The following is a 25,180-nucleotide window of genomic DNA, read 5'->3' on the forward strand; positions in this document are numbered from 1 at the left end:
CTTATTTGGAAGAGCTTTCCTCCCTTTGGGTAGAGGCACAAGATCCCAAGTATCATTTGCATACAGAGATTTTATTTCTTCATGCATTGCAAGCTCCCACTTATTGCTGAATTTACTTGACTTTGCCTCTTTGTAAGTGAGAGGCTCACTCTCATCTGATAGCATAACATAATGCAAAGGGGGGTCAAATCTTAGTGGCTGCCTTCTAAAGCGAGTAGACCTGCGTACCCAATGATGTACATTCTCTGGCACAGGCTCTACATCAAGAGGCAAATAAATTTCAGCATTTTCTGGCTGCTGCAAACCATGTTCAGCATGCTGTTCATACTGTTTGTTATATTAATAAGGTAAATTACGGGAAACAGGCACGAGAGATGACCGTCCGGGGCCTTGGGCGCCCGAACGGGGTTTAGGGGAGCCTAGAATTAAAGAGAGTCCAGGAATAGTAGGACTCACCAACAAATGACGGCTGGCAATCGGATTACGATGAGAGTTGCTAGCAATAACTAGGCAAGGTTGGGAGGAAAAAATGATCTCGTGCCCTTTGAGTGTCGGACTGTATTCTCTTGGGGTTCTCTTAATCTTTCAGTCGCTTAACATTGGTATCAGAGTAGGTGCAGGCGTTGGATTCTTCTTCTTGAGAAGTCATCGGATCATTCTGTCTTCAAGAGCCGACGGGTCTCGCTCCGTTTACCCGTCCCGTTTACCCGTGAAGCTGTTCTTCCCCGGTGCCCTTGTGACACGTCTTACGAAATTTGACGTGAGGTTTATTTTCGCCACGTCACTTATCATTTGGCGAAAAGATGTTGTCCTTCATGTCTAACGCCGTATCCTGGATCACGTGAATTCCGTGAGGCGCAAACAAATAAAATCGACGCTACCCTCTGGCCTCTCTGTGACTAGCTGACTGCACGCTATCCTCTACTGTCTGGTATCTCTGTCGCCAGCCCCGACTACACTTGTATGACAAGTACAGGTTGGGTAGAGAACAAATTCAGGAAAGGTGTATTGATGGTCTGCGTGATCATTAAGAAGGGGACTAAATACTAGCCGTTTCTGCCAATAAGCTCCATTTCCTGCGTGACCGGCTTAGTTCGGAAGATAAAAATTGTTCCTCACTCTTCGGGCTTACTAATAAATCCAACAACAGCTGCCCTGTCATTATAACCAGGGAAGTACTTTACTTTGTATACAAATTTCTTATCTTTGCTTTCCAATTCCAGTGTATTAATGGCAGAAAAAGAGAAAGGAGTAATGGAAGGTGCTAGTTCTGGGGACCACCCTATGGTAGATCGCTATGAAACGGAGATGCAAGAAGAACAGTGGGAATAATTCTTTGCCACACGAGAACAATTTGATGATCTAACTGCTCGTGTGCAAGCACAGGGGGTTCAAATGGAATTAACTCAAACACTCACTGAAATAAAATCTCAATTAACTTTATTACTAGAAAGGGATAAAAATAAGATAGAAACCTCGGATATTCCATCTTCATCGAAAGATTTAGATGTGTCTATGCGAGATTCTAAGAAACCCCACCACAAGTTGAGGGATAATCTAGTTCTAAAAGATATGAAACCCCCTCAGTTTCAAGGGGAGGAAAAAGATAGAAATAAAGAAACTATCTTTAATTTTCTCCAAAAATGGGAAGATTTACATAAACTTAAAAATACTCCACCACATCTCCAAGCACTGGAGGCCAGTTTAACTTTGGGGCCAAAAGCGTATAAATGGTGGCGAACTTTAAAGGAGGCAAATAAAATACCTGAAACTTGGGCTCAATTTGAATCCGTCTTTTTGAAAGAATTCCTTCTTGAAAATGAAATGGAAAGAAATTGGGAAGATTGGGATTATGTCAGACAAAAGGGAAGACCCCTGCTGACATATTTGGAGGAATATCGTGAGATAATCCTCAAATTGGAAGGAATAGATGAATTTCAAAAGACAAGAGGATTCATTAGGGAACTAGATAAAGCGTGTAAAAAGGAAGTAAAAAGGAGTTCACCTAAGACGCTGGAAGAGGCAATTAAATTTGCATTAATCAATGAAGATAGTACGCGTCCAGGTACATTCACTAGTCTCATTGATACGGAGCCCAAGTCTAAGGAATTGGAAACCTCAAAATTTGTGGGCAAATTTAAAAGGAAAATGCCATTTTTTAAGGGTAAAAAACAACCTTTTGAAAAGAAACAATATGTAAGGCCAAAGTTAAGTCCAGATGACTTTGATAAGGCCAAAAAAAAAAGCTGTGTTTCAATTGCCTATCCCCTAACCATGCTGCTTGGAATTGCCCTCAAAGGAAAAAAGGGGAAGACAAAGGAAAGGATAAGGACAAGGGCAGGGGAAAGGAAAAACAAATCCATGTAGTGCAGACCTTAGAATTAAAGGGGCATGAAAGGTATAAATCTTTAGAGGTCTTGCACATGGATGTACAACATAAGTGTTGTATGTCAACTTCTATGTGGCAGCCTACCTTTGGGCCATATGATTTAGTTAGAGTGCATGGATTGATAGCTGGAAAGAGGGTTAGAGTCATGATTGATGACTCTGCTACCCATAATTTTATAAATTATGCACTTGTCAAAAAATTGAAACTTCCCCAACAAAAGAGTGGGCATCAATATGTTGTTCGTATGATGCAAGGTCAAGATAATAAAATATGGGATACAATGGCATCCAATTTGGAAATTGAGATTCAAGGATATAAAGATAAACTTGATTTCCAAATTATGAACATGGAAAGAGCCGATATTGCTCTAGGGAGGGAGTGGCTATGGGGATTGGAACCATCCTTAAAACGTAGTTATCATCATAATACACTGGAATTTGAAAGGGATGGTAAGACTTTTGTCATTCAAGGTGAACATGAAGTATCTGATAATCCTTTATTGTGTTCCACTGAGGTTTAGAAGCTGATAAAGAAGGAAGCTTGTGAGGTATATATGTTATTGTCTCTTCCTGTACAAAACACTTTTACTTTCTGTAATATAAAGCAACAATTTTCTTATGTTTGTGAGTTGAATGTAAATAATGAATTAAGTAGTTTGTTAGATGACTTTAAAGATGTGTTTCCTTCTGATTTACCAAGTGGCCTTCCACGAGATAGGGGTGATATAAATCACCCAATTGACACAAACAAGGATACTCCCTATTTCTAAACCACCTTATAAGTTAAGTGAAACGCAACACCAAGAAGTTGAAAGACAAATTAAGGATTACCTTGATAAAGGGTTTATACAACCCAGTAATTCACCTTGGGCTCCGCCAATTTTATTAGTAAAGAAAAAAGATGGTTCTATGCGACTTTGTGTTGATTATAGAGCACTTAATAAAATAACGGTGAAGAATAAATTTCCTATGCCCAGAATGGAAAATCTTTTTGATCAATTACAAGGGTCAAAATTCTTCACAAAGATAGATTTAAGATCAGGCTATCACCAAGTAAGAATTAAGGCACAAGATGTTCCTAAGACAGCATTTCGTACTAGATACGGGCATTATGATTTTTTGGTGATGCCTTTTGGCCTCACTAATGCACCAGCTACCTTTATGAAGCTGATAAATAGTGTCTTACGACTCTATCTAGGACATTTTGTAGTAGTCTTCTTGGATGATATCTTGATCTTTAGTAAATCAAGAGAAGAACATTTGGAACACTTACAATTGGTATTCCAACTGTTAAGAACACATTCCCTTTATGCGAAGAAAACTAAATGTGAATTCTTCGCACAAGAGGTCAAATATTTGGGGCATATTATCTCGAAAGAAGGAATCAAGATGCATCCAGAAAAAGTAAGGGCAATTATTGAATGGCCATCTCCAAGGAACCTGAAAGAGCTGCAGATCTTCCTAGGTTTATCTGGATTTTATTGTAGATTCATTCAAGATTATGCCAAAATAGCTGTTGCAATGACAGACCAACTTAAAGGGAAAGGAAAGAGCTTTAATTGGGGAACAGACGAAAATGAAAGTTTTTAAAAACTTAAGGTAGCTATTGTTACAGCTCCAGTATTATTTATTGTGGATCCCAATAAACCATTTGTGGTTGAAGCTGATGCTAGTGATAAGGCGATAGGTGCAGTGTTATTACAAGAAGGTCGACCAGTTGCTTTTGAAAGCAAGAAATTAGACCGTGCAAAATAGAATTATTCTGTTTATGAGAGGGAGCTGTATGCAATAGTACATGCAATGAAGAAATGGAGGCACTATCTGTACGGTGCCAAACTTTTGATTTTATCGGATCATGAAAGCATTAAGTGGCTTAATGATCAATCGGATTTACACGGGCGTAAAGCCAGATGGGCCGAACTCCTCCAAGAGTTCGACTATGAGATAAGATATAGAAAAGGAAAGTATAATATAGTAGCTGATGCACTCAGCAGAATGCTCATCATAAATGAATTGAGTTTTACTCAATTCACTTCGGACTTGCTTGAATCTTTAAAAGGGAAATGCCAGGTTGATCCGGCATATTCCAACATATGGGAAGCAATAAAAAATGGGGATCCAAATGAAAGTGCTTCTACTGAGGAAGGAATATCTGAGGATGTTCAACAAGGAAATGGAGCATCAAGGGTTGCTCAAACCGGATTCAAGTGGAAGAATTTTACCATTGATAATGGTTATTTACTCTATAAGGGTAGGGCATGTGTCCCGAAAGATACAGAAATTAGGCGCCAGATACTCTTTGAGTGTCATGATACCCCTAGCGCGGGACATCCAGGAGTTAATAAGACTTATAGTCTTATTAAAAGGTAGTTCTATTGGCCTGGAATGAATAAGGACGTCCTTGACTATGTGGTCAAATGTAATAAATGCCAGGTTAATAAAGCTGAAAGATTGAAAATGGGAGGACTTCTCCATCCACTAGAGATTCCTTTAGGAAAATGGGAGAGTATCTCCATGGATTTTATTGTTGCTTTACCCAGAACACAGAGGGGGCACGACTCTGTGTGGGTGATTGTGGATAGGTTAACCAAAATGGCTAGGTTCATTCCAACTTCAACTGATGTTAAAACACCAGAATTGGCTAGATTGTTCGTAGAGAACATATATCGATTGTATGGCCTTCCGGCAAATATAGTTTCTGATCGCAATAGAAAATTTGATAGTCAATTTTGGCGTGCGGTATTTAGGAAGTTGGATACTAAACTTAGCATGAGTACGGCGGATCACCCGCAAACTGATGGGCAAACTGAAAGGGTTAACCACATCCTTGAAGATATGCTTAGGGCATATGTAAGTAAAAGGTAAACTAATTGGGAAGAGTATCTACCAATAGCAGAGTTTGCATATAATAGTGCCAAGCACTCTTCCACTGGATATAGTCCATTTATGTTAATGTATGGGTTTCAGCCCAGAGCTCCTTATGCAGTAGGACTGCATAAGGAAAAGGTTCAGGCAGCTAAGGATTTTTTAGAGGATATGAATAGTATGTTAAAATTTGCTCAAGAAAATATTAAAAAAGCTCAAAATCGAGCTAGAGCATATGCAGATCCTCACCGAAGAGACATCTTCTTTGAAGAAGGAGAATTGGTCTATCTTAAGGCGCCTGAACAAACCAAAACCATGAAAACAGGACAATGTCGAAAGCTTTCACCTAGTTATTGTGGTCCTTTCACAATACTTAAAAAGGTGGGAGAACTAGCTTACAAGCTCCAACTACCTGCTGGTAGTAAAATACATCCAGTTTTTCATGTAAGTAAGTTAAGGAAGAAGCTGGGTGATTTGGATAATTTAATCTTAAATGATAATATTGAGGAGCTATTAAATAATCAATCTAATCCACATGAACCAGAAAGAATATTAAATGTTCGTAACAGACGAACAAGGAATACTATTTATCAAGAATGTTTGGTTAAGTGGAAAGATTGCTCAGAAGAAAGCTCAACATGGGAGCGAGTAAGTACCCTAAGGAAAAGGTTTCCCAATTTACAGTTAGCCTTCCAAGTATCGTTTTCGAGGACGAAACCGATTCTTAAGGGGAAGGAAATGTTATATTAATAAGATAAATTACGGGAAACAGGCACGAGAGATGACCGTCTGGGGCCTTGGGCGCCCGAATGGGGTTTAGGGGAGCCTAGAATTAAAGAGAGTCCAGGAATAGTAGGACTCACCAACAAATGACGGTTGGCAATCGGATTACGATGAGAGTTGCTAGCAATAACTAGGCAAGGCTGGGAGGAAAAAAGAATCTCGTGCCCTTTGAGTGTCGGACTGTATTCTCTTGGGGTTCTCTTCATCTTTCAGTCGCTTAACACTGTTCAATACCTTCATCTTGTGGACCAGCACCCACATCTTGCTGTCCAACACCTTCATGAGCATCTCTTTGCTGCCCAACTTCTTTTGGCTCAAAGATAACCGGCTGATCATCAATTTTCAGCCTGCAGTAAAGCATCCCGAGGCCCCTTTTCTAACATAGTGGGTGGGTGTACATGCTGAAGTTTGACTCTCTTATAGTCTTCATCAGAGGCCAAAGTATTTTTTAGCAACTTTGCCTCATTAAACACTACATCTCGGCTGCGTATAATTTTCTTGGACTGAGGTAACCATACCCTATAGCCCATTTCACCTTCATTACCATAGCCCATAAAGGTACCCTTGGTGGACTTAGCATCAAGCTTACTTCTCATTTCATTTTTGACATGTACGAGGGCATCACAACCAAGGACACGTAGATGGTCGTATGAGGCCGATTTGCGAGGCCAAACCTCCTCAGGGATGCCATTCTTTAAGGAGTTGTTAGACGAACGGTTGCAAATGTGTATCATGGTTTTTAATGCCTCTCCCCAAAATTCATGAGGGAGATTAGCAGTGGACAGCATGCACCGCACTCTCTCACATAGTGTCCTATTATATCTTTTTGCCACACCATTTAAAGAACATCTATATGGAGCTCTAAGCTCCCTTTTGATACCATGAAAATCACAAAAGGACTTAAATTCAGCAGATGTGAACTCACCCCCATTATCTATTCTGAGACATTTCAACTTTTTCTTTGTTTGAGTGGTCACAAATGCATGAAATGACTTAAATGCAGCGAATACATCACTTTTCTTTTTCAACCAATACACTGGAACAGTCATCAATGAATGAAAGAAAATATGCAGCACCTCCCATAGATTTTATAGGTATACTACACATATCAGAATGCACCAAATCCAAAACATTTTGTTTGCGAGAGACACCAGAATAATAAGAATTTCTCACTTGCTTACCAAATTGACAATCATTACAAAAATCGAGCTTTGAGCCCTTAGCATCAAGTCTTTTTAAAGAGGAAATAACTTTGAGCCCTTGGTACGGGCATCAAACATGGCATTTTTAGCTAGACATATTGCACTTTGGCTATCACAACTAAGCACTGGATTACGGGAAGAAAGACCAAAATCCTTGACTAAACGACTAAGCCAAATAGCTTCCTTTAAAGCTTCTGTGGCTGAAATATATTCAGCCTCTGTATACTCAGTGCTACAATTTTTTGCAACCTTGAACACTAAGAAATAGCTCCACCAGCCAAAGTAAATACATACCCACTTGTAGACTTTCTAGCGTCAAGATCTCCTGCCATGTCTGAATCACAAAACCCTTGCAGCTCTAGTGTACCCTTTCCATAGCATATACATTTGTCTTGTGTACCTTTTAAGTATCTAAAGATACATTTCACTGCTTCCCAATGTGGTTTGCCAGGGTTAGACATGAATCTACTAACAACTCCCATTGCATGGGCAATGTTTGGACGAGTTACAATGCATAAGGTATGCCTTTCATCGTAGTAGCAACTGCATCACCTTTTGGGCAATCAGTTTTGCTAAGCTTTGTATATGGTGGTAAAGGTACACCAAGAGACTTAGCATCAACCATATTAAATCTGTCAAGTACTTTGCTGATGTACTTGTCTTGGGAGAGAAACAACAAGTGCTGTTCTCTATCTCTTTTAATGCGCATGCCCAAAATGTGTTGAGCTGGTCCCAAATCTTTCATCGAGAAGGCTGAACTCAGCTGCCTTTTAAGTGTATGTAAAGTACTCTTATGCTTTCTTGCAATTAGCATGCCATCCACGTATAAAACCAGCACAACAAGGCTTCCATCATCAGCCTTTTAAGTGTTTAAGCAGTGATCTGCATGACTGCGTTTGAATCCATGGCTGAGCATAAAGGTATCAAATTTTTTATACCATTGTCTAGGAGCCTGTTTCAGCCCATATAAGCTGCGTTTCAGCTTATAGACTAAACGCTCTTTCCGTGGAATAACAAAACCTTCAGGCTGTTTCATGTACAACTCTTCATCCAGGTCACCATGAAGAAAAACAGTCTTCACATCCGTCTGATCCAACTCTAAATCCAAGATTGCAGTGAGAGCAAGCAAAACACAAAGCATAGTCATCTTCACCACCGGTGAGAAAACCTCTTGGAAGTCGATGCCTTTCTTTTGTGTATAGCAACCAGACGTGCCTTGTATTTGGGCTTCCCATCAATACATTTCACCTTATAAACCCATTTGTTAGGAATAACCTTCCTATCCTTAGGCAAAAGGTACCAGCTCCCATGTGTTGTTCGCATATAGAGATTTCATCTATTCCTGCATAGCAAGCTCCCACTTTTTCTTGTTTTCACATGACTATGCCTCTTTAAATGTCAAAGGCTCACCTTCATCAGTCAATAAAATGCAATCCAAAGATGGTTGAAACCTCTGTGGTTGCCTTCTGACCCGTGTAGACCGTCTTATCCAATGATCCGTGTTGATAGGCAATGGGCCTACATCCTCAGGTATGTACACACCATCAATTGGTGGCTGATTTTCAGCATTTTCTTGCTGTTCTAAGGTGTTTTCAGCATGTTCTTCTTGTTGTCCTATTCCATCATGTGCATCAATTTGTTGTCCATTGTCTTCTGGCTGTAGCACAATAGGTTGCTGCTCATTTTCAGCATCCAAAGGGACAATATCTTTAGCTAATGGTTGGCTATTCATGCTGAAACTTGACCTTCTTACCTTTTAAAAGCATCAACCACTCTTTTTTTGCTCTTTAGTACATACATCCATGACTTTCTATTGAAATCATCAATAAAAGTGACAAAGTATGGTGCATCCCCATGTGAATTAACAAGCATAGTGCACACATCTGAATGTACTAAGTCAAGAGCATTGGAATTCTTAACAACACCAGAGTAATAAGGAGACTTCATATGTTTTCCATATATGCAATCATTACAAAAGTCAAGTCCAGAGCCTTTTACATCAAATCTCCTTGAAGAGGAGAGAACTTGAAGGCCTTTTTGGCTCATATGACCAAGTCTTTTGTGCCAAAGTTCCATCTGTGAATGAACTTCAGCCATAGCCAAAAACTTGCTAGGTAATGCTTTACAATGCGAATAGTAAAAAGTCCCCTTTTTACTACCTTTAACAATCAGCATAGAGCCCCTGTGGACCTTTCAAGATCCACCACCAAAGGTAGTAAAATACCCTCTTGCATCAAGCTATCCAACTGATAGTAGACTTTTCTTTATGCTAGGTACATATCTGACATCGTGCAAAATCAACTCTTGACCATTTTCAAGGACCAAGTGAATGGTATCTACACCCTCTATTTCACATGCATAATTGTTACCCAAGTAAACTTTGCCTAGACAACCTGAAGTGTATTAAAAAAATGACTCCAAAGAGGGAGTGACATGACTGTCCACTATCTATGATTGAGACATCCCATCATGAGCTGAAAGTAAGGCTTCAATCACGTTCTTTTTAGTGATGTGCATATCACCTGTTGCTGCCATAATATCTGCATTATTACATGAGGCTGCAACAAGTATCTCTCTAGTGTCAGAGAGTTCTTCAATAACCATACTAGATGCAACATTTGCTTTTGCAATTTCTTTTGAGGGAGAGCTGTCAACATCTTTCTTGTCATCGTTCTTTTTCTTTCCTTGCTGTTTCTTTCTTTCTTGCTCTTTCTTGTAGTAGCGACAATCGGGATTTTTATGCCCTTTACGTCCACATTGATAGCAAGTGATATCCTGTTGTTTGCCCTTGCTTTTACTCATGCTTTTGCCTTTATTTATTGCATTACCCCTCTTTTCTGACTTGCCTCTCAGATGATAAGTTGAACCACTGCTCTCCACTGGACTTTCTTCTAATCTTCTCATTGAGAATAGAGCCACTAACACCATCAAAGGTTAAAGTAGGATTGCTGCTCAATGAAATAACCAAAGACTCCTAGCTATGAGACAGAGTCATCAACAAGAAAATGGCCTTCAATTTATCATTGAAGGGCTATAAACTAGAGTCTTGTAATTGGCTCAAAATCCTTGTGAAAGCACTTAAATGCTCTGATGTGGGCTTAGACTCATCCAACTCCATGTTTATGAGCTTGCGCAGAAGCTGAACTTAATTTACTGGAGTTGTATTTTCATAAGTATCCATAAACTTTTTCCATATGGCATAAGGTGTATCAAGACGCTTAATGTCCGTAAGTACATCATCAGATACGGCCATTTTAATGTATGCAATGGCCTTCTTGTTGAGTCTAGCCCAATCCTCATTTGTCATAGCTGCAGGCTTGACTTCCAAGAGAGCATCATCACAATCTTTGAGAAACAAAATGCCTTGCATCCTGTCCTTCCACAGATCAAAACCAATGCCATCAAATCTCTTGATTTCAAGAAAGGATTTTGTGGCATTGCTGCTTGAAGCATTTGCAGCCATTGTTCAACAATGTACCCAAAATAAAACTGCAACTCATAACAACAAACAATGAGCTGAATGTTCAGTTAATATCAGCCCAAATTTTCAGGCAATGAGAGCAAGGTCTAATCCAAGTACATGTACAGCAGTAGGACTGATGACTTTCAACAGTATAACTGAAATTTCAGCACATACTCTAAGCATACATCACTGCCAGGTGACTCCCACTTTAGTAGTATCACCAAAAGTACATTTGCAGTAATCCCAGATCTGCAAATGATCACTAAGATTGCTGCAAAATGACTGCTCAGCAATAATCAACTCAATGGAAGCTGCCCAACATATGTATTGCATACATATGTAACCAAGTACTTCTGCTACACAAAAGAAACCAAGATTCTCTGCAATTTCTTCAATATTTCACAAGTGGGGAATGAATCTCACTGCTTACAGCACCAAGATTGCATCAACAATGTTTCCAATGTACATTTCAGACATCATTTTTGCCAAAACTCTCAAATTTCAGCAAAACTCCTAAAATTTTACTGACAAATCTGAACCGATTGCATCATTACATGAACTAGAGACCATAAAACTGGCAAAATTGGCAAAGTTTGCCAAAATTTTGCAAAACCCAAAAATTCTCAGGTCAATTGTGCATCAATGTCAACAAATTTGACTCTGCTAAAGCAAAATTTCATTGATTTGAGAAATGCCCTAAAATTTTGGAACCAATGTGTACAATTTCTGCAATCTACTCGAGGCTTGGCTCTCCTTGGGCGCGTCGCGGCATGGGGCCGTAGTGCGTGTCGCTTGGGCATGGTTAAGTGGCTTGGGGCTTCCCCCAGGAATAGGTGAGAGGGGATGGTGAGTGCATTCAGTGAGTGAGAGGGGGTATGGGTAGTCTTTTTCATGGGGCGAGAGGTGAGTGGGGTGTTGGCCCGAAGCGAAGGGTTTCATGCATGAGCCCTTGTGTAAGCACTAGCAACTTTCAAGTGCCTTGGGAAAAAAGCTCCTTGCTTGTGGGGGGGGAGACACCATGGTGGACTGTGGAATTGTGTCGCGTTACCGTGCCGTGTCGCGCTGAGGCGCCGTGTTGAGTTGAGGGACTGTGCCGTGTTGTGGTGCCATACTGTGCTGTGGTGACAAGTCGTGCCGAGGTGCCGTGTTATGTCGGGGAACCATGTTGAGTTGTGGTGTTATGCGATGTTATGGTGGTGTGCCATGTCGAGATGGACCATGTTATGTTCCGTGGCGCGTTGCGCGTGATGGGGTCCGAGATGGATCCCTAACACTTGGTTTTTCTGGTCAAATTGTCATGTTATGTATAACTAGCATCAGATATGGAAAAACCCCGAAATTTCTGTGCATAAAAGTGCATTGGTCTTAAGACCATGCTTGCACACACGAACTAGGGCTTAGAATAAGCCCCTTCACCATAAAATTGAAAGATAATCTGCTGGTCGTTGCCTGACACGTGACGTGGTTGACTGCGCCTCTCCTTGTCGTGCTTCCGTTAGGTCCGTCATGTGTGTTGTCGTCCTTGGCACGCCAGGTCCGAATCGTCGCCCGTTGGTCCCCATCGTGTTTGCTGGTCGTCACCTGGCACGTTAGGTCTTGTGGACGCCAACAGTCTTGTTGGTCTACGTTGGTGTTGCTGGTCTCTATTTCTTCAGCACGACTTGTGCGACCTATGTCGATTGCTTCTTCCTCAGCTCTTTACTTCAGCTCGACGTGCCTCACGCGTCAAGTGTTGTCCCTTGGCTAGATCCTATGTCGCGACCTGTAACACTCTTGGGAAGTGCGAATGCTATAACCAAGGGCTGATACCGGTTTGTTGCACTTGAGTGCTGACCAGAATGTGAGCTCAGACGGAGCAGAGATAGAGCAGAGAGCTTAGAGAATCATGTTAGAGAGTACTAGTGTGTTGCACGGTACACAAAGAATACAAATGTATTTATATGTTAGGGCACAAGTAAAGGGTGTGTTCACACCCGTAAGTTTATATACGCGGGAGTTTACACCCGAAGGAGCTTTACACCCAACACTTTGGAAGCAATGAAAGATGCCTTTGGCCCTTGACAATCTATCAGCCCAAAAGTTTTCTTTCAATGTACAAAACAATAGAGAACGATCCAATAAAGAAGAAACTTAAAAAGTGCCCAAAATGCTAGTTGTCTGGGAGAGAGAAAACTCACAAGCCTTTCTAGATGGGCAGGGATGAAACAAAAAGCATTGATGCTGGATCTATTATTTTCTTAGGTTGTTACACTTACATTTCTATTTCCTTGCTTTTTTGAGCCTTAGTCCTTTGATGCTTTGATATTTATGACTACTCACAGTTACAATTCAAGATTTGCTTGCTTAAATTAGTTATATTTATGCACCATTGTTTTGAGTTTCCATTTATGCTTCAAAAAGTATTGGGCTGTCAAAAGATGTTTGCCATTGAACAAAACTAGATGCCAAAATTGTCAGAATGACAAAATGAATGGAAGCTATCAATTGTCAGAATGACAAAGAAGGCTGATGATGGAAGCCTTATTATCCTTGTGCTTTATGTGGATGATATACTTACTATTGGTAAGTATAAGAGCTAGGTTAATGCACTAAAAAGGCAGCTGAATTCAGCCTTTTTCATGGACTTGGGTGTAGCTGAACACATTTTGGGCATGTGTGTGATGAGAGATAGAAAGCAACAACTCTTATTTCTCTCACAAGAAAAGTACATTAGCAAAGTACTTGATCGTTTTTTAATGGCAGTTGCTAAGCCACTTGAGTGTTCCATTACCACCATACCTTAAGCCTAGCATGTAGATTTGGAGATGTAACCAGCAAATCGGTATCTTTATTTTCTTCTATCTCTTCAATGACAACATTAGATACCACATTTGCCTTCTTTGTTTCTTTAGGGGTAGAGTTGGCGTCCTTCTCATTCTTTTTGCCTTTTGCATTAGCTTGCTTCTTGTGTTTTTGCTCCCTTTTATAGTACCTACAATCAGGCTTTTTATGCCCTTTGCATCCACCCTAATAGCAAGTAACATCTTGCTGTTTTTTCTTGCTTTTGCTGCGATTTTTGTGTTTATTTGTAGCATTTGACGTCTTTTCAGTCCGTCCTCTTACATTATAGGTTGATCCATTATTTTTCCCACTTGCCTTGTGTCTAATCTCCTCATTGAGAATATAATCATGCACACCATCAAATGTCAAGTTGGGGTTGTTGCTCAATGACACAACCAATGTTTCCCATGAATCTGGCAAAGTCATGAGCAAGAAGATAGCCTTTAGCTTAGGATTAAAAACTGGCAAGCTTGCATCTTGTAATTGACTCAAAATATCAGCGAATGTATTTAAATGCTCTGAGGTGTGCTTAGACTCATCAAGCTTCAAGTTGACCAACTTTCGCATTAGATGGACCTGATTGACAGGAGTCGTATTCTTATACGTAGCCTTGAGTTTCTCCCAAATTGCATGTGTAGTGGTGAGTCCCTTGATATCAACCAAGATATAATTTGTGGCTTCCATTTTGACGTAAGTAATGGAATTTTTATTCATTTTAGCCCAATCTTCATTCGACAAAGCAACAGGCTTATGTTTTGCCAAAGCATCATCACAATCCTTTAGAAAAAGTATACCCTGCATATGATCTTTCCAAAGATCAAAGCCATTGCCGTCAAATTTGAGAATCTCAGCCATTTTCAGCAATTAAAAAAAACTGCAGTAAAATGCTGAATACTTTCAGCCAATAGCAAGGTCGCTGAATATAACAGCAAGTACGCAAACTTGCACTTCCAAAAGTGCCCAAGAAGCAGATATTTTACTGGAATTTCAGTCCCAAGGGCTGATTATAGCATATACGTGAGCCAAAATTGATACATATACATAAAAGACAGCTCCCACTTCAATAGTACATCACCATAACGCCCAAATGCAATAACCCAAGTGTTGCATGTACCATTGTTTAACTACACAATGAGCATTCAACAATACATGTACCAAGAGAAGCTGCCTTCTAACAACATTTGATACATCCCAATTTGCTGTAATTTCACCATCAAAGCACAAATCGGCTCAAAATGCATCACCGATACGAAAAGCCCCAAAAGTTTTGCAATAAATCTGCCCCAATTGCATTAATACATCATCCCAAGTGTCAAATATGGGCAAACGTTGCAGAAAATTTCACAAAATCTGCAAAACCCCTGAATTTCGGGGTTCAAATGTGCACAAATTTTAGTGAAATTGGCTCAGCTAAGCAAAATTTCACTTGTACATGAATCCTCGTTAGTGAGTGGGGGGCATGCTTGCAAAAATTATGAAAAAATATATGATGAAAAATGCCCAAAACTTGACGAAAATACAGCCGTTGACCTATGCTGCCTGTGCTTGACCAACTTGACCCATCGCTTGCCTGAAAACATTGTCGTCTGGTTGAAACTAACATGTCGCTTGCCTGCCCAGTTTGAAACTGACGTGTTGCCTGCAATTCACCAACTTAGATTTCAGTCTCTTGCTGACATTGCATCACATGCAACCCCCTTGGAGCTGTGGTTTACCATCAAAATGTGCTCATCATTCCTTGGGTTCTTCTGATTTGTTGCCCGGTCATGGACCATTCAGGCCAGTTGTTTGTACGGTTGGCCCAAGATTGCTTCACTTGAATCAGGTCTCTTGGTGGAGTTCACTGCCACCTGTGACATACTGAAGGTGAAGCATTTTGTGTAAATGTTCCTATTTGAATAAGCACAAGTGAATGGAATGTGTGGAGCTCATTGTCCAAGCTTGTGCCATTGTCTTGCCATTTGCATACCTCTCTAAGCTCTCTCCATTCTTGTGTTCATCCTTCCGTCTCCATCTACCATAGACTTTGTCTCTGTTCGGACTATGTTCTTGTGTGCATCCTTCTGTCTCCATCTACCATAGACTTCGTCTCTGTTCCTACTATATTCTTGCATTTCTCAGTGCTGCCACAATTTCTATGGAGATTGAGCAACTAATCTGTCATACTTGGTCTCAGTTAATATTTCTAATTTCCTCAATTGATGTATTTTGTAATGGTACTGGTGAATATCTAATTGTTTACTTTCATTTTCATATGTTCAGGTCTCATGATATAGACGTGGTTGATGGTCAATTGGTCTTGAGAAAGTCGAGAGTTGATGTGAGCTGATGATTGGTTGTAGTAACTCAAGTAATTGGAATTCTTTCTCCTGGATAGATGGTTGAGGCCTCAGTATCAATCAAAGCTTAGAGGTCTTGAATATCTGGGCAGTTCAAGAGTAAATAAATCACACTTTGTGGAGGTCACGGAGACAGCAAAGAAGGATTTCTGAAAGACAATAAAACTGCAGCAGCAGTTGAGAATCAGTCTCAGAAGGCTGATTAGATATTGGAAATATTGGATGGTGGAATGTTGCAGTATTCCCTTACTATGTGGTTGACCTCATGGAGTATCCCTTTTAAAAAACATGGAGGGAGACCCATTTCACTAAGTGGTTGGCCTCTTTACAACAAGTGGTAGGGTAGACATAAAATAGACGATATGGTGCTCCACGCATGGGTTTTTCTTCAAAAAAATTGGTTTACCACACCAACGCACATTACTGGGTCTCCTTGTCATTAGCAGTTCTCTTCTCACAATTATTGCAGGAGAAATGGTTGGGGTGCTCATATCTATTATCCTGCTGCTAGAACTTTTTGAAAGGAAGTAATGCTGACATAGCTTCCTTTGTTGTGAGATCCTTTGGCAACTGCAATATGTGAATCGGGGTACTCCGCTTTGTTGAAGTGTCCATCAAGTGATTCAATTGTATCAAGCTGAAATTTCTTGCAAGAATGCATCAATTGATGAAGTGTTTTGCTTTAGTGCCAATTTTTTTCTAGTGCTTTTCATGCAAGGGAACATAAGCACTCAGGACTGTCATCTGTACCGTGTGCAAAATGCCTTGTTACTTTGTTTTCTTCTATGTAGTGAACTACCTTATCATGTATGTGTCAGCACAAGTATGTTTTTCTTAGTGCATGTATAGTTTTTACTTGCAATTTGAGAAGTTTTCCACATGATCAATGAATATCTCTATTCATTAAGGGTTTGCCTTTGTGTGTGAAGAGTTATTGATGTTTTTTTTGGGTGAAAACTTTCAAACACCATTGTACATACATGCCTCTCAAGGTGTTCTAACACTTATGGGTGTTTAGATAGAAAATTCAAACACGTATCAAAAGATGACAGCCAACCTCATCTACACCAACATTCGTCATTAGGACTCCAAGGGCCAAGTTTGAGAATTGATATATGATCATGAGAAGCATATACTCAACCATAGTTTGAATTGTATAGCTAATGTGAAGCCAATTGCATATGCTTACTAAATTTAACCCTCAACTATAACTCTCCTTTTTTATAGGTCCACAGACACTCCAAGTAAGCCTAGGACCACAAATTGAAGTTGGGCAAGCAATAGTACATGATTGAGGTTGTAGACTTTCACATGTATTCGACCTAGAAAAGATCAATCTAATGGTAATCAAGGAAGTAACCTTCAATGGCTCTCTCCTGTAAAGAGGGTACATAGAAAGTCTTAAAATAGCCACGTTGGTTATGGAGTTTGATGATACAACTTGGACACAAGATTCTTGATGAAATGATACGAACGTGGGCCTATATTGCAAACATGATTGCTAGCACTCGAGTTTTTGTTTGTGTTTCATGATAGAGGAAGTTTAAAGCTGAAAGTTTGAGTCATGGCATGTTCCAATTGGTGCGAACTATGTGCATATTCACAAAGGTCTTTTGAGAGTGAGAACTCAACTTAGGTGATGTGAGCTTATACACATAGATTGGTGGTGACTTGACCTTAAGGATGGCATCTACTAACCATAAACATGACAAAACCTTGCCTTTTAGTAGTTTATATTTCTCTATTGTCATACTTTAATCGATATGCTTGCTCATTAGTTCGCTCAAAAGCATTCCTTCATTTCAAGTAAATCCCTAAATCATGCATTGCAACAAATGTATAGTAATGGATTTATGATCATTCACCAAGCAACATTATACCAAACAACATTCGGACACAATCTATAATGATGTCTTATCAAGTTTATCGCACCTAAAACTTATTTTTTGTATGCAAGTGTGATCTTCAATGCCAAGTAACATGTGTTTATTTAGTAAAAAGTTGTGAACTCCATTATGAGGTCTCAAAATCTCATCTATAATAGTGTTATTAAATATTGCCTCATTCAATGGTATGCTAAACATCCATGCAACTAATATTTTGCAAGAGAACTATGAATTGTGCACAATATTGTACTAAATGTGTGACATCATGTAAACCTTATAATAGCATGAAAGATAATCAAAAAGTCCCATCTTCAATACTATTGTCCACAAGCTTGGTTTGAGGCATTTAATGTAACATCATGAAACATCCATTGTGATCAATTATTAAATATTAAGATTTCATCATTATATATTCACCTTCTTTGAGGCCATAGACTTGGCCTAGTAGAAGCCAATGGGTGGCAATGCTCCTTTTGGGCTTTGAGAAGGCCAATGATAGGGTTGAACTTCTTTGACGATACCATGGCACAACAAGTCTTCTCTTAGTGATGGCTTAGTGGTTTTTTTGCACTATATAGATTGGCCACTAGTAAAGTGATCATAGGGGGGCAAAGAGGTGCACATTTTTAACTGGATCAATATGTTCGACACAACTATCCACTAGCTTCTTACCTCTTTTGACCCTTTGGGGAGGTGACCTCTTTTATTTCTTTGCTTGAGAGTGAGTGGCTTACAGGGCCTCAAGCTACTAGTGCGGGCTAAAACAGTAGCTGGAGCCAAAGTATGTAGATGACATAGCTCTCTAAGTTGAGAATAATGAGGTGATGTTGCATAGAGAGAGAGAGAGAGAGAGAGAGAGAGAGAGAGAGAGAGAGAGAGAGAGAGAGAGAGAGAGAGAGAGAGAGAGAGAGAGAGAGAGAGAGAGAGAGAGAGAGAGAGAGAGAGAGAGAGAGTAGTACTAGAGGTGTTCTACATAACAATAGGTGCAAAAATCCGTTGGTGCAAGTCAGTCAGTTTTCTTACAAACCCAGATTCTAACACCAGGTGCGACTTTTGAGTTGGGTTTTATATGGGCGAGTAAGGTTAGGCAATGAAGTGCCTTGGGTTCCAAGTGGGTCTTGACATCACAACCCAATAATTCATCCTCGTGCTTGACTCCATCAAGCAAAATATGACCTACTAGAGTGTGGTCAGTCTCTCCCTAGCAAACAAGGCCCTAGTGGTCAAGTATGTTGTTTTGGTGACGACCTGATACATTGTCTTCTGTTATCATGTCTCTTCATCGGGTGTGGTTTAGTTATGCTGCATGATACAGAATTGCCTATGGCCTCTAGTGGATTCCCATGCTAAGGTGGGTTGGGAGACCATCATTGCTTTGAGGGGGGCCTAGGGATAATTAATCCAAAATATCATATTAGAGTTAGCTCTATTGGCCACACTAGTAGTGTGAGGGCTCACTCTAGGTGGGCAGACATGGAAAGTCCTCAAGGAGGGATTTCATGAGTGCAAACATTAGCTAGGGAGGGAGTGGGTCTTTGAGATGGATCTTCACTACAACACTGGCTGTGTTACCTAGATCTTCCTTCTCTGTATCCTACTAATAGCCCATTTCTTACAATCAACATATCCAAGATCATGATAGGGTCCAACTAGGGGAGTGCTCTCACATCCAAGGGGTTGCATAGGTTGTTCACCATGTTTCTTCTATCAAGGTTTGGAGGGATATCTATATGATTTCCCCTAGGATTGGTCAGCCCCCCTCACAAAGAGCCAACATAGCTAGGGGGAGGAGTGGACATTAGAATTCTGACCTATGGGCATCCCCTTGTAGTAGTAGGAAAACTTGATAGTGCCCCCTAAGCACCTTCTCAATAGATGAGGGTGGCCAACTAGCCCTCAATAGAGGATAATAGGGTGTGGCATGCATTGATATCCCTTTGACGAGGATCTATGTCATCAACCCCCAAGGAAAGTCCTTCTAGTTGGATCCATACATATGTTGGTCTAACATACAAGAATGCCACCTCTGGATATGGGAGACTCTAAACAAGTAGGAATGGGATCTAGGATAGTGGTTCCAATCAGTAGCTAAGAAGTTTCAATGCTTTGCCTTTACAACCATGATTGGCAAATATGTTTTGATGCAAGCTGATATGGTATAGGCACCCTCATGTACCATATATTAACAAAGCAAAGTATCATGGATGCTTTTCACCAAACCTTCTAGCAACACCTTTGGGATAGTTGGTGATTGAGGAGAGTGTCCTACTTGATTTGGCTCCTCATACATGGGGCCCTAGCAATCAAGAGTTAATTAGCCCAAATGCAATATGATATAATCTATAAGGATTGCCCACAATAGTACGTTTGCGAAGACTCTAAAGCAACTTTGGTCATGTGAGGCAATAATTGGTGTGCAAAGGAGTTCGCCATCTACTCCGTTGAGTGGCACCTAGCCTAGGGTGTATTTCTTGGGGGGCATTTCTCTTGCAGACAATTAGCCAAGGCTACTATCTATTGTCTGAGGTAGAGATGCATGACATGATCGTCATTGTCATTACCAAGGCAAGCTCGTGTTGTGGTCAAGTTGGAGGCCTTGCCCCTGCTAGGTATTGGAGCCTATGATATCATGATTAAAGGTCTGAAAGATCATTGGGAGCCTCACAGGGTGGCATGTCTGAGAAACACATTGCCAAATGGTTCTTGGTGGCAAGAGCCTCATTGTATATGCAACCTTGGTAGACATCTAAACATCCATCATCCACTCACTTTGAGATTATTGACATTAGTTGTAGAGAAACTCCCTAGCCTCTCAAGAGGTCCGGTATATTCATTCTTCTTATCACGTTGAAGCTCTTCATGCCTCCTAAGCACCGTATGGGGATAGTTGACTTGCATTTGGTGGTTGTGGTTGATTTGCTACAAGTAGGCTTAACATATGATATTGTTAGAGTGTGCAATAGAAGAGAAACCTGAATGCAAAGAGAAAAGGGGAAGAGAGAAGACAACATGAGTGAAAGAGGGATCTACACTAAATTTGAAAAGAATACAACGATGGATTGATCAATTGTTGCATGCAGCCCAAAGCATCAGTGAGGGCACTAGATCATGTTGGAAAATGATGACAACACTAGAGATGGTGACGAAGATAGAGATGGAGTACGTGGCCAGTAGCCCATGCAAATGATGAGACAGAGAAGAACAAACTCTAAGTGTGCACCTCGAGAAGAGGAAGAAGAATAATCTATCAAGAGTGCCATCTATAAATAGCTAAAATGCCTCTCAACTAGCCGATATGCCAATTGAGCCATTAAATGTGGCGATCAACTAGCTAAATTTTTTGACCAACACCTATAGAGACCATAAATGTTGATATGGCATGCAATAAATGTTGGCAAGGTTAGAGAAGTTGGGAAGAAGAGATGCTTAGTGTAGAAATAATAATATTACCCTGTCACCCTGACATAGGTATAAAAGGGAGAGACTTGTAAATTTTCACATCTTTTTGGAACATTAATACATTATTGACTCTTACCTCACCTCCTTGTTCACAACTTCTATGGCTCCTCTTCTTTTTTTGTCTTTCTCTCTCCTTTTCTAGTATCTCTCTCGTCACCACTCTTTCTCTCTCTTTTGCACTCCTCTCTCTTCTACAATCTTCTTTGACCTCTTTCTCTCTCTTTAGTACTCTCCTAACAAGTGGTATTAGAGCATCGAACTTCGATCCATTTTTCTCCTCTTTTTCTTCATATTTAGTCCTAATTTTCATCATAAAAAAATAACTTCAGACAAGTACTATAGGTACAAGACATGGACAATGACTAGCAATGACTTATAGGACATCTACAGTTGAAAGAAGACAAATATAGAGATCTTTGAAGATGGAAGGGATAGATATGGCGATGGATGGAAAAAATAGCAGGTCGTCATTAAATTTTCATGCAATTTTGAAGGTAACATGGTCAAATAAGAGTTAACCGGACTTAGAAGAAGAACAAATAGTGGTTACTTTTTAGAAAAGAGCTTCTTCTTCTTCATGTCAGAACTCCCTGGAACCTTTATCCATTTAACCTCATCTTTCTCCATGAATCTTTCTTCTCTTCAAGAATGGATGGTATAGGAAGCTTCTAGGGATCAAAATCTACAGGTTGCATACCATTTTGTTCAGTTGTTGTTGAGACGATGCCACACGGAGTAGACAATAGCCTGAAATTTGCACTGATTTTTTTCAACCTGTTTTTCATGATTTCTTTACCACTTGGAAAACATTGATGCTTCTAATCCATCATTGGCACAATAACTTCAAGTCTTCGATCTGGACTCTCAAATGAAGCTCTATTTGTCATCCTTTTGCTCTCTTGAAACCTCGGCTATGTAGTCCATGCATAGCCACGAAAGCTTCAACTCAAGCTTCAATTTCTTTTCAATTTCTTGAAGATTCTTCATCATTTCAGGCCTAGAATTCATTTAGTAAAGATTCTTGAAGAAATTGCAAGGATTGAGCAATAATGGCTAAAGATTGAACTCAAGAGCTTCTATGGAGTCAAAACTAGGGGGAAACATGCTTAATGCTTCAATCTCAAGCTTCTGAAGCTTCAAGATTGTTTCTAAGCATTAAATGCACGAGGATTGAAGATTATTTCATCAAGATTGAGCAATCGAAGGCTTCAACAAGCATTTGGGGGATCATTCAAGCCTTCATCAACCTAACAAAAGGTATTCCTATTCAATTCTTAGTCTCTCTCATTCATCCAATTGCCAAGCTTCATCCAATTGATTGAGAGTTTAAAGAATTGTAAAAAATTCATCAAATTTCAGCCTATCATTGATTAAATAAACCGATTCATGGAATGCATTATTTACTTGATTAAATCAGTAAATTAGAAGCTCTTGCTTGAAGTTTCAGCGTAACATTCAATCCAATTGACTAAAGCTCAACTGATTGATAAGATTGCTTACTCTAATCCATTAGTTTACTAATGGTTGTTTATTCATGGAAAAATATATCATAATCCATTGTAAAAGTGTAAGTTAGTAGTGAGTCACTCCATGGTAAGACATTTTCCCCATTCATTTTGCCTAATTTCAATCCTTTTGCAATTCATGGAAAGAGTTGAATGAAAATTTCAGTAATGCATATTATGTTGATTGATTAGAGTAGTATGCTACTGCCATGTTGATATTCCCCTCGAGGAAAAAGGTGGATATTGAGGGAGATAGTGGGACAATAGAGAGAGGTGACCCTCCCCCACTATTAAAGATCCCGAAGGGGGTGCAACAAACCAACCTGGGGAGAACTTTGCCCACCTTTTGATGATTCGGAGCAGGTGTAGGGAGCCTATCCTGACACTTTATCCCTCACACAGATACAACAAGTGGAGAATTGAAGATTGAAGTACTCCTAAAGACTCAAGTACCTTGAATATCAAAACATGGTGAAATAGGGATTTTAGGACACTGCAGGTTATATACAAGTCATTATACGTACCATCTTCATCACTAAAGTATATGTGCAGGTGCTACAGGTTTCCCATAGGTCCTATTCAGCTTCCCATAGGGTTTGGTAGCCATCATGTACTACTATTTTTCTCTCACAAGTGGAAACATGGTACTTATAGGTTCAAATAGGGTGCAAGTCTAGACAATTCAACGTCAGAGATTGAATTGTAGAAAATTTTGTCCTAAATCTATTACAATGTGCTATAGCTCATCTTGAAGAGGGAATTTTTGGCTTTGTTTTAAATAAAAATTTTGGGAATCAAAGTTTTCTAGCTCAAGTTATAGCGAATTTTCTGACAGGGGGTACTGCAGGACTGCACTACTATGGTAGGCCATAAGGGAAAGAGTAAGGCCTAGGATGAATATACTTAGAAAATTAGAGATTCTATGCTGAAAATTACATCTCAAGAGAGCCTTTAAGAGCCTCATATGCAAGGAAAAATTAGTGCAATTAATAATACTATGTGTGAACATGAGAGTAGGCATGTTAAAAGGTATATGGAGCTATTATCTAGAATTGAATAGATGGTATTGTCTACTAATCAAATGAAGTCTTCCATTGAGAAGTTGGTGGATTCCACTACCTAAATGAAGGCTTAGATTGATAAATTACTAGAATATAATGCTCAAATAATGACTCAATTCTCCCAATGGATGCAAATGCAAATGGAAAACAAGGAAGTTAGGGAGAAAGCTCATTCAAACAGTGATTCCTCAATCTCACTTTAGCCACGTAACCAAAATGGCCATGGTCATGGAATCATTGGACGACGGAACATTCCCAATAGTCAATATGAAGTAGGCGAGACTTCACAAAGGCATGATGACTATTTGGGTAGTATGAATGGTGCTAATTCCTAAGCTTATGGGTTGAATCCCCAACCTCGTAGAGGTCCTCTACCATTGGAGAGGTTTCATACTAGTTCTTAGCTACCTATGGGAAGAGTACCATCTTATTTTAGAGGCTGAATGCCTACTAACCAACCCTTTCATGAAAGGGAGTTGAAGGATGAAATCATTTTGGCAAAGTACAATGGGCAGTCATCTTTACCATCCGATCTAGAGGAATAGATTTCAAAATGAGAATCCTATTTTGATATATTCCCTAGAACTGATGATATGAAGACTCATTTTGCATCTTTACAATTGGAAGGATTTGCGCATATGTGGTGGAGATACATCAAGAAAGAGAACACACTTTAGAGAATTGGGATGCATTCAAGACACTTATGGCTAAAGTCTTTGTTTCTCCTCTTGAAAAAGGAAAATTGGCACAGAGACGGTATGGATTAAAGGAAAGTGGCCTAAGTGTATGGGATTATACAAACATTCCTCAACCTTACCATGCATGTAGAGAAAATTAGTGAGATGAAGCTAAACTCTACAAGTATATGTATGGTTTAGAACCTTATTTATTGTAGCGTGCCCGCTCCTCAAATCGCGGGACACATCTTAGCAGTCCATCGAGAGATATATCTAGAAGACGCCGCCTGGCACTCCCAAGGAATGATACGGGGTTTGCCAACTAGGGTCTCTCGAGTCTGCCCTGCAACGAAACTTATGCGGCCGTTCCCACTAGGATCAACCTGAGGTTCGGGTTCTTAGCCAACATTGTCTAGGGTCATAGACCGACTTCCCTAACATTTCTCGTTAACATTTCCTTTGAGGAAAGCTCTCGGCTAACCGAGACCACCATTCCGTAGGAGAGACCATTGGTCACATCCACCACGCTTCCCTCGGGGGTTGTTTTAATTATCTAATTACCTATCATGTTATGTTTGACACATAAAAACAGCTTCCTTAATTAACCCGTTAGTCACAGGTTCCTTTACGTAATTTAGGGCACAGACACGAAGACAAGATGAAACAAGATCAAACACTTCCTTAACTTGTCTTCAGATTAATGTTTGTCTCCCGCCTATACAGGAGAATTAA

The 25,180-nt window shown here is 39.9% G+C and overlaps 1 protein-coding gene across 1 annotated transcript in view; it reads left to right on the forward strand.

Annotated features, from left to right (window-relative positions):
• The window catches only part of LOC148030912 (LYR family of Fe/S cluster biogenesis protein), a 63,634-nt gene extending 47,036 nt beyond the window's left edge, over positions 1–16,598 (forward strand). The window contains exon 2 of the mRNA XM_087685635.1: positions 15,784–16,598. The gene's annotated coding sequence lies outside the window, so the exon portion shown is untranslated. The remainder of the gene's footprint in view (positions 1–15,783) is intronic.
• Positions 16,599–25,180: the final 8,582 nt, after the last annotated feature.

Source organism: Lygodium microphyllum, chromosome 9 (assembly GCF_053477565.2).
Source record: "Lygodium microphyllum isolate KBCC chromosome 9, Lygodium_microphyllum_v1.1.10, whole genome shotgun sequence".
NCBI lineage: Eukaryota > Viridiplantae > Streptophyta > Polypodiopsida > Schizaeales > Lygodiaceae > Lygodium > Lygodium microphyllum.